The sequence below is a fragment of the Cebus imitator genome, unplaced genomic scaffold (genome assembly GCF_001604975.1).
Source record: "Cebus imitator isolate Cc_AM_T3 unplaced genomic scaffold, Cebus_imitator-1.0 Scaffold368, whole genome shotgun sequence".
NCBI lineage: Eukaryota > Metazoa > Chordata > Mammalia > Primates > Cebidae > Cebus > Cebus imitator.
The window spans coordinates 921,910-933,192 of record NW_016107683.1 but is presented as its reverse complement, the minus strand read 5'-3'; the positions used below and the strand labels follow the sequence as shown (position 1 = coordinate 933,192).

The window sequence follows — 11,283 nt, the reverse complement described above, 5'->3', positions numbered from 1 at the left end:
GCAGGAGTAGGATGCAAGATTTACAAGACACCACTGTGGACTTGGGTGTGTCGGGCTGCAGGACTTAAAACTATGGTCTTGTCTACTGTACAGAGTCCCCAGAGCAAACCCAGTCTAGGAAGGTGTATTCATCCATTTTCACATTGCTGCAAAGAAATCCCTGAGACTGAGTTATTTGTAAAGAAAAGTGGTTTAATTGACTCATGGTTCTGCAGGCTGTACAGGAAAGTGGCTTCTACTTCCAAGGAGGCCTCAGGAAGCTTCTAGTCATGGCAGAAGGCAAAAAGGGAGCAGTGTGTCTCACAAGGTGGGAGCAGGAGCAACAGACAGACGAGGGAGGTGCCATACACTTTTAATCAGCCAGATCTCATGAGAGCTCACTCACCATCACAAGAACAGCACCAAGGGGATGGTGCTAAACCATTCGTGAGAAACCGCCCTCCATGATCCAATCACCTCCCCCCGAGCCCCAGCTGCAGCACTGGGTTACAACTCAACATGAGATTTGGGTAGGGACAGGATTCAAACCATATCAGAAGGCAGGCACTGGGTACTCTTCATGGTTTCTGGAATCAGAGAGAGTTATTGGAGCAGAATGACTGTGTAACCATAACAGAAATAAATATGAGTCAGAAGCTTATAGACAATTTTAACAACAAAAGTTTTTAACCTGATTCTTATAGGTCAAAAAAAAAAAAAAAGTCCAAATGATAGATTTTTCATTTTGGGCAAAAAAGAATTGGAAGTAATCTCAGAAGTTTACTGCTCTGGGTGAGAGTCCAACACTTGAAGTGCAGAGAGGAGGTATAAGGTGAACCCTAAAATGGATTATAAAGAGCCAAGTAGTATAAAATTGGGGTCTGAGAGTTGGTAACATGTTACTGGATTTGCGATGATGAATCATCTAACCAGCTCAAGGGCACCAACTTTATGATTTTAATGTAATGTCTCAAATTACTAAGCTTTGATATTGTAAGCAGCCTGACCACATCATGAGATTCTGAGTAACTTGATTTGTCTCACTTTGTTCTGAAGTGGATCTACTTTATCAAAGCCACAGATATATGGCACAGTTTGAAAGATAACTTGAAAATTCCTTTAGCACAGAGACTTCCCAGGCCCTGGTTTCAATCATACTGGTAGGATGGAATTTTAGGCAGACAATAATAAAAATTTGTCTGAACTTAGGGAATGTGCAGTTAACTAGAAAGGGGAATCTACTGTGTTCCACTATAAATGTGCCACCTGAAAGAAAAAAAAATGAATTGAGCACAGGAAGCCTGTCAGGCATAAATTTTTATGTGTGTGTGATGAAGTCTCACTCTGTTATCTGTTATCCTGGCTGGAGTGCAGTGGTACCATCTGGTCTCACTGCAACTTCTGCCTACTAGGTACAAGTAATTCTCCTGCCTTAGCCTCCCAAGTAGCTGGGATTACAGGTGTGTGCCACCACAGCCAGCTAGTTTTGTAATTTTAGTAGAGATGGGGTTTCTCCCTGTTTGCCAGTCTGGTCTCAAACTCTCAACCTCAAGTGATTCACTCGCCTTGGCCTCCCAAAGTACCAGGATTAGCCGCCATGCCAGGCTAGGCATAATATTGATAAATGGTGCTAATCCCATTCACACACTTACAGGGCAGGGCAATATGTTTCTACCTTGTGTTAATTCACTCTCTTATATTGCTCCACTTGTAGTCTCTAGGTAATATTATGAAGTGAAAATTATAATAAGAGTCCATATTTATTAAAAGTCAAATGTGCTAGCTACTATATGCCTGGTACTGTACTGAGTGGTACCACATTAAATCCTTACAAGAGTCCAAATTTATCTGCATTTAACAGGTGAGATACTGAGGTGCATATGTGACATAACCTGGCTGAAGTCACACAGCTGATTGATACATTAGAGAACCAAGATTTAAACCCAGGAGATCAAACCCCTGAGCCCAGCTGCCTCCTGATGTCCTTTATCGACTTACCTCATAAATATATTTCCCAAGAAAGAAATATTCACCATCTTGATGTGAATTTGTCAGTATTATCCACCCTATACATTTTTGACCTTCCCTGGAATGGAGCAGAAAATATAGCTTAATTGCATTCTAGGGTTTGGTGGAAAATAGAAATTGTGAACAACAAACTTAGGAATTTAGCTGAACAGGTTTTCAAGAACAACGTAAAAAGTATGGCCTGTTTTCACTCTGTTGCTTACAGCAAAATGAGAGCAGAAATAGAAAAACGGAGGAAGGAACTATTAAACAAAGAAGCGCCAGTAGTTGATTTGGAAAATGTTCAGCCTATTCAGATAATATACTCCAGACAATGTGGCCAAGGGTGTGGCTGGACAAATCTTTTCCAGTTCAAGAAAATTTCAGTGTCACAATTTATTTTCCACTTCCAAAAAATTCAACTGCAGGGTATCTGCTTCTGACCCAGATGGAGTATCATGGACTAGATTTATTCTCCTGTCTGACAAAAAAAGCAAAAAAAAAAAAAAAATACAAAATGTATTAAATACATTTTAAAAATATATTAATAAAATACAGTTTTGAAAAAATAGTTTGCAAGTCACTGGACGTCAGACAATGAAGAGCAGTGATCCTTCAGCGATGGGAAACAAGTGGTATGAGCTCTAAGCTCCCCCAGCTTGCTGCGTTGAGACAGTTTCCAGGCCATGGCTCAGGGCATGTGCAAGGGGAAGAAGGAGGCTGGTAGACTCCCTGAGTTGAGGAAACAAAGCTGAGAGTCGAGGAATACTAAGGTGGCTAAAGTTCACAGCAGAGTACTAGAGAGCTGACAGCTATGTAGAGTGAAAACTTCAGAGATCTGTAGAAAGTCCCCTTTTAGTACTTAGCTTAGTACTGATCAACGTAGGCATGTAAAGAAACTCCTGGAAGCTGGAGAGAGAACCACTTAAAGGATTAAAGGTAACAGTGACTGGTAATTACACAAGGCTGAAAATAGTGCCCATTCCCATCAGCCAGACAGGAACACCTCTAGGTCCACAGGGCAATGGGTACAGCATGTAGAAGGGTCTCCCCTCCACAATGGGGATCATAAGCCATTAATTCAGCAAGATTCAACTATATGCTGCTGCCAATATAAGCGGCTTGTACTGACAGCTTGTACTAAAGGCAACAGAGACAGAATGAAATGAAAGAAGGCTGTTGAACTTCTAGGATTCTACAGGCAGAAAACAGGCAGAAATGAACTGCCCATATAAAAATATAAACAGATTAAAAGGGAAAGGATGAAAACAGATACATCACGTATCCTGGGTTGAATAGTGTCTGTGAATGATTTATGTCCACCAAGAATCTCAGAATATGACCTTAGTTGGAAATAGGCTCTTTGGAGATACAATTAGTTAAGATGGGGGCACACTAGATTAGGGTGGGCTCTAAATCCAATATGGCCGGTATTCTTATAAAAGGAAAAGAGGAGACACAGAGGCACAGACAACGTGCAGGACAGGTGACATCAAAGGCAGACTCTAGGGATGCAGCTGCCAGCCAAGGAATGCCAAGGGTTCTCAGCAAACACCAGAAGGTAGGAAGAGGCAAGATGTTATTCTGTGGAATCTTCAGACAGAGGGTGACCCTGCCAACACTTTGATCTCAAATTTCTAGCTTCCAGAATTGTGAGAGAATAAATTTCTATTGTTTAAAGACACCTTGTTTCTGGTGCAGGTGCCCCTTCAGTTAGGACAGGGTTCCATCCTGATTAACCCATTCTAAAGTTGAACAATCATAAGTTGAACCACTGTAAGCCTGGGATCATCTGTAATTAGTAATGATAACCCTGGGAAACTAATGTTTATTTTGGTACTGGGAAATGGGGGGCTATTTTGCAAATATCTAATAATGTGGAAGTGGATGTGGAATTGGGTAATAGGTAAAGGCTGGAAGAATTTTGAGGCATCATGACAGGAAAAGCTTAAAATTCCTTGAAGAGATTATGGGTGGAAATACGGATGCTAAATATGTTTCTGGTGAAGGCTCAGTAAGAAGTAAAGACCATGGTAGAGAAAGCATATATCATTTTAGAGAATGCCTGTATCATCATGGACAGATTGTTGGTAGAAATAAGAATATTTCAGGTGCTTCTGGTGAGGTCTCAGAAGAAATATGTTATATAGGCACGGGAGGAAAGAGAATGCTTTTTAGAAAGTGGTAGAAAATGTAGCTGAGTTGCCTTCTAGGGTTTGGTGGAAAGTGGAACCTGTAAGCAACAAACTTGGGGATTTAGCTGGAGAGATTTCCAAGAAAAATGTAGAAAGGGTGGCCTGGAGCAGCTACCAAGAACAAAAGCTGTGTCTCCTGATACCTGGCAAACAAATGCAGTATTGCCTTATGAATTGATTGCTTCTCTGAGGTGCCCTCAAGTGTATTTGGGAGAAGCTTTGAGAACCAGTTGAAGAGCGACGGTCCTTCTGTGAGACTGGAGAGATCCCACAAGAGTCTGGATGTCATGAAGGAAGCAATGGTTCAGGCAGAGGAAGGAGCTGCTGAGATTACTATGAAGCTGGAGAAACAGGAGAAGAAACACTAAGGAAAAGAAACGCCTGGCTGCACTTGCCCTCACATCTTCAGAAAATAGCAGTACTCCAGAGGAGTGTGAGGAGACAAGTGGAAAACCCAAAAAGAAAAAGAAAAAGCCCCAGGAGGTTCCTCAGGAGAATGGAATGGAAGACCTCTATCTCTTTCTCCGAACCCAAGAAAAAGAAATATTTTGCCAAGGAGGATTTGATGAGTAGTGATCTTGAAGAGACCACTGGCAGCACCAGTCTTCCCAAGAGGAAGAAATCTTCACCCAAGGAGAAAACAGTTAATGACCCCAAGAGGCAAGCAACAAAAGTGTCTCCAAGAAAAAGGGGAAATTCTCCAAAGAGGAGCCAGTCAGCAGTGGACCTGAAGAGGCTGCTGGCAGCAACAGCAGCTCCAAGAAGGAGAAAAATTCCATAAAGCAGCCCAGGAAGTCTAGAATGTAAATGGACATTCTCTGGGAGGTAGAGCATACCATAGCCCAAGGTGACATTTCTCACCCCACGTCCTCTTCACCAATAAAAACAAATTCACACACACACACACACACACACACACACACACACGTAAAAGTGTGGCCTGTTTTCTCCTTGTTGCTTAAGGCAAAATGAGAGAGGAAAGAGAAAAATTGAGGAAGTAACTATTAAACAAAGAAGGACTAGTACTTGATTTGGAAAATCCCAACCTATCCAGATAATATGTTCCAGACAATGTGGCCAAGGGTGTGGCTGGACAAACCTTTGCTGAAGAGATTAGGCCTGTGACTCATGGACCCAAGCAACCATCTTAGCAGAGGCCAGCAACAGAGATGGGTCATCCAGGAAGGATCCGCACAGAATCGTCTTGTGTAATGATATGAATCTCATAGCAGGTACAGGAGAGCAACAATCTTCCTGAGAACATGATATCAGCAGAAAAACTGACAGTTTGTACTAAAGGGAACAGAGAAAGAATAAAATGAAAGAAGGGTGTTGAACTTCTAGGATTCTACAGGCAGAAAACAGACTGATAGAACTGCCCAACTACAAACACGTTCTACCTTTCTAGAAAAAGAAAAGAAATAGCTACAGAGGCAGAGGCCAGAAAAGTGGACATAGAGGAGAGGCCAGTGTGGTCTCTGTAGGCCCAGAAACTGTGACTGGTTCAGTCTTCTTGGGCTCAGAGGGTGGATCAGCCGCAAAGAATATTATCTGGCCCTAAAGACTAATGGAACCTTCTCTGTTGGGCTTCAATCTTACTTTAGACCAGTAACCCCTTTATTTCTTTAATTCTCTCCCTTGGGGAATGGGAAAGTCTACTGCATGCCTGATCCACCATTGTATTTTACAAGCAGATAACTTGTTTTCTAGTATCACAGGTCCACAGAAAGACAAGAATTTTCCCAGATTGGATCATACCCAGTGTCTCACCCATACCTAATTTATGTGAATTATGTGATGATATTTGGAACCTTTTGAGCTGATGCTCTTCAGAGGGAGCATGCATAGGCCAATACCTTGATTTTAGACTTCTAGCTTCCAGAAATTTGAGAGAATAAATTTCTGTTTCTTAAGCCACCTATTTTCTGATAATTTTTTTTATCAGCCCTAAGAAACTAACACACAAATCAAGAGAAAGCTGAAATGGCTCATTAGTAGTAGACAAAGTCAATTTCAGAGCAAAGACTATTGCCAGGGATAAAGAGTGTCATCTGATAATCATAAAATGGTCAGTTCATCAGCTAATCAGAAAGATATAGTCATTCTAAACTATATTGCCTCTAATAATAGATTCTCAAAATACATGAAGCAAACACTCATAGGAAAAATGGACAAATCCACATAGTCAGAGTTTTCAACATTCCTCTCTCAATTATTGATAGAACAAGTAGACAGGAAATCAGTAAGGATATAAAAGATTTGAACAGCCCTTGAAACAACCTGACCTAATTGCCATTTATAAAGCATCACACCCAACAACAGAATTCACATTCTTTTTAAGTGCACATGGAACATTTAGCGAAATAGTTCACACTCTGGGCAATAAAACAAGTTTCAATGAATTTTAAAATATTCAAGTAGTGCAAAATATATAAATGATAAAAATATTGAATTAGAAATCAATAGGAAAGACCCAAATATTTGAAGCTAATATAAAACCTTTCTGCATAATCCATGGGTCAAATAAATTAAATGATCATTAGAAAGTATTTTTAATTGGATATATATAAAAATACAGCACATCAAAGGATGCTCCTAAAGTGGTTATTTTGGGGGACGTTTTTTGTTTTTGTTTGTTTGCTTGCTTGCTTGCTAGCTTTTGAGACAGTCTTGCTTTGTCACAAAGCCGGGGTGCAGTGCCGCAATCTTGGCTCACTGCAACCTCAGCCTCCTGGTGTGGGAGACCTTTTAGCACTAAACCTCTATGGTTAGAAACAAAGAAAAGTTTCAAATCAATTACTTCAGCTTCCACATTAAGAAACTACAAAAAGAAGAGCTAATTAAACCCAAAGTAAGTGAAGGAAAGGATATAATGAAGGTCAAAGTGGAATAGAAAATAGAAAACCAACAAAGAAGATTGATGAAACTAAATGCTGATTATTTGACAGGATTGATAAAATTGCCAAACCTCTAGCTAGACTTATGGGGTGGGGTGGGGAAGAAAGCATAGTTTATGAATACAGAAAATGAAAGAGGTAATATCATTAGATTGTACAGGTATTAAAAAGATAATCATGGGTATTATGACAACTTTATGCCAATAGATTTGACAACTTAGATCAGGGGTGAACAAACTTTCTCTGTAGAGGACCAGATAGTAAATATTTTTGGCTTTGAGGACCACAAATGGTCTATGTCATGTATGTTTTTCCCCAATCTTTAAAAATGTAAGAAACATTCTTAGCTTGCAGACTGTGATAGTTTGTTCTCATACTCCTATAAAGAAATACCTGAGGCTGGGTAATTTATAAGTAAAAGAGGTTTAATTAACTTATGGTTCTGTAGGCTGTACAGGAAGCATAGATGGGGAGGTCCCAGGAAACTTACAATCATGGCAGAAAGTGACAGGGAAGCTACAGCTGGAGGAAGAAGAGATGGAGAGGTGCTACACAGTTTTTAACAACCAGATCTCACAATAACCGACTCACTATCTAGAGAACAACACTAAAGGGAAATCTGCTCCATGATCCAATCACCTCCCACCAGGCTCTACCTCCAACATTGGGGATTACAATTTGACATGAGATTTGAGTGGGGACACAGACCCAAACCCTATCACGGACTAAGAACCAACCCCTGACTTAAATTAAATGGACAAATTCTTTGCAAGACACAAGTTTTCAAAACTCACTCAATAAGAAATAGATAACCTGACTTTCCATATCTAATAAGAAATTGAATTTTAAGTTTTTTCACAAAGGAAATGACAGACCAGAGCATTTTATTGATAAGTTCTACCCAATGTTTAAAAAAGAAATGGTTCCATTTCTAAACAAACTCTTTTGGAAAATTAAAAAGAGAAAATACTTTCCAATTCATTCTATAACACAAGCATCACCCTGTTAGCACAAGCAAAGGTGCTACAAGAAAAGAAAGCTAAAGATCAGTATCCCTGGTGAACATAGACATAAAATTCTAAACAAAATTTTAGCAAATTGAATCCAACAATTTATAGAAAGTGATATTCATTATAACCAAATGGGGTCTGATTGGTGTAACATTCAAAAATCAATTTATATAATTTATCACATTAACAAGCTAAAGGGGAAAAAATCATACAATTATCTCAATAGATTGAGAAAAGAATTGGAGAAAACTCTACATCCATTCTTGATTTAAAAAAAAAATTCTCAGCAAACTAGGAATAGAAGAGAAAGTTCTCAACCTGAAACTTCCTTAATCTAGTAGCAGAAAATTTCCTGCTGCTATAGCATTTAATAGTGAAAGACTGAGTTATTTTTCTCCAAGATCTGAAACAAGACAATGAGTCTGCCCTCTCCGCTCCCATTCAACATTCTATTGCAGGTTGTAGCCAGTGTGGTCAGAAAGAATGCAATATAAAAGTACAACATAAAAGACACTTACATTGAAAAGAAAGAAATTAAACTGTCTATCTGCAGACAACATGATTGTCTATGTAGAAAATTGAATAAAATCTTAATAAAAAAGCTACTAGAACTAATAAGTAAGTTTCACAAGTTGGCAAGATACAAGACATATAAATGGAAGTAATAGTATTTCTGTATACTGTACGTGTTATTCCTTCAAAAGTATTAAGTATTTGGGGAGAAATCTGTCAAAAGAGGTTAAAATCTGTACACTGAAAACAGAAAACATTGTGGAGAGAAATTAGAGAAGAGCCAAATAAATGGACACACTGAATTTATTGGTCAGAAGACTCAATAGTGTTAACACATGGATTCTCCCCAAAAAGAATCTATAGATTTAATGCAATACAAGTCAACATTCCTATAGGACTTTTTGGTAGAATTTTTTGGTAAAATTTCTTTGAACACACAAAGAACCTAAAATAATCAAATAACTTTGACAGAGAAGAACAAAGTTGGGAGGCTAACAGTACATGATTTCAAGATGTTTTATCAAGCTGCAGTAATCAAGACAGTGTGGTCTTGACAAAAAGATAGATTAATTAAGGCCACAGAAAAGAGAACCTACGTATATAAAGCAAAGAAACCTTACACATCTGGACAACTGATTTCCAGTAAAGGCTCAAAGGCAATGAAGTGAGAAAAGAATGCATTTTTCAACATATGATAGTGAACCAATTAGACAACCACATACAAATAAACTTTGATCCTTGGATCATTTTAATATTAAGTCAATATGATCACAGACCTAAATATAAAACTTCACATTATAAAACACTTAGAAGAAAACATGGGAGAAAAAATTTTGTGACTTTGAGTAGGCAAAGAGTTCTTAGATACAGTGCTAAAAGTGTGATTTAAAAGCTGGTACATTGGACTTCACTAAAATTTTTTTAAATTCATTTCATTTGAAAGGCACCAATAAGAGAATGAAAAGAGAAGTCACAGACTAGGAGAAAATATTATTAAAGTATATATGTGATGAAGGAATTGTGTCCAGAATATATTAGGTTGGTGCAAAAATAATTGTGGTTTTTGCCTTTGCTTTCAATGTGTAAAGAATCCTTTCAACTATATGTATAGAGGTTTTTGCCATTACTTTCAATGTATAAAGAATCCCCAAAAATTCAACTATAAAAATCCCCAAAAATTCAACAATAAGAAAACAAGCAACCCATTTTCTTTAATTGGGCAGAAGATTTGAATAGGCATTTCACCAAAGAAGACACACAAATGTCGATGATGTTGAGAATCTTTCACACAGAATGATTCTCACCATCACTACTTGCTTTCTGTTCACACAGAAAGATTCTCAACATCATTGGTTACTAGTAAAATGAAGATTCAATGTACAGTGAGATACCACCACCTATCTTTTTGAATGTCTAAAATTAAAAGTACCAAATCACAGTGAGAGGGGAAGTACTAGAATTCTCATATATTCTCTGACGCTGCTGGTGCGAATGTAAAATAGTACAGTCTCACAATTGCTTTAGAAGATAGTTTGGCCATTTCTTAAAAACTTAAATACGCATCTACCATTTGATACAGCTATTACAGTCCTAGATGTTTACTCAAGAGCAAGGAAATCATACAGTTTCGATACAAAGATTTGTACACGAATGTTCATAGCAACTCTCTATTTAAAGTGTCAAAAAATGGAAACAACCCACATGTTCATCAAGGAACGTGTGGATAAGTAAGCCCCGTGGTCTACTCACACAACTGAATGCTGCTCAGCAATGAAAGATAATGAACTGCTTATACAAGTAACGCCATGCATGAATCCTGAAATAATTGTGCTGAGTAAAAGAAGCCAGTTCAAGAAAAAAAGTATACATACCATAGGATTCTGTTTATATAAAATTCTAGGAAATGGAAACTTTCATAGAGTGAAGGAAGGCAGATCAGTGGTTACTTGGGGACAGGGAACAGATGGAAGGAAAGGATTACAGAGAGGCAGAAGAAAACTTCTGGAGTTGATAGGCATATTTATTATTTATTATTTTGGTTATGGCAGTAGTTACACAGGTGTAAATTTACCAAATCCTGTACTTTAAGTGGGTACAGTTGATCATATGTCAGTTACACATTAGTAAAGCTTAGGAAAGGAGGGAGAGAGGGGAGAGGAGGAGAGGAAGTGAGGAAGGAAGGAGATAAAGGGAAGATGGAGAGGAGGGAGAGAAAGAAAGGGAGGGAGAAGAGGAAGGAAGGAGAGGAAGGAAATATAGAGAGGAGAGAGTGGGAGGAAAGGAAGAAGTAAGGGAGGGAGGGATGGAGGAAGGAAGGGAAGGAAGGAAGGGAAGGGAAGGAAGGGAAGGAGGGGAAGGAGGAGAAGGAAGGGAAGGAAAGGGAGGAAGGAAGGAAGGAGGGGAAGGAAGGGAAGGGAAAGGGAGGGAGGGAGGGAGGGAGGAGAGAAAAGAGAGGAAGAAAGGAGGGGAAGCAAAAGAAGGGAAATTTTAGCTGTCAAAGAACTGGTCTAGGAGCTTAGGTTAGTGAGAGGAAAGTGAGATTTCCTTGGAGCTCCTCAATACCATTTCCTAATCTCAGTAAGACTGGCCCTGACTATGCACATCAGCTAAGTGACATGTTCCACCAGAAAGCTGGCTCACATTATTCCATTTGCATTTATTTTGTGTAATGTCTCTGTGATA

At 38.8% G+C, this 11,283-nt stretch overlaps 1 pseudogene; it reads left to right on the top strand.

The window, feature by feature from the left end:
• The first annotated feature begins 4,301 nt into the window (after window positions 1-4,301).
• LOC108288212 lies at window positions 4,302-4,981 on the top strand (annotated as a pseudogene).
• The last annotated feature ends 6,302 nt before the right edge of the window (window positions 4,982-11,283 follow it).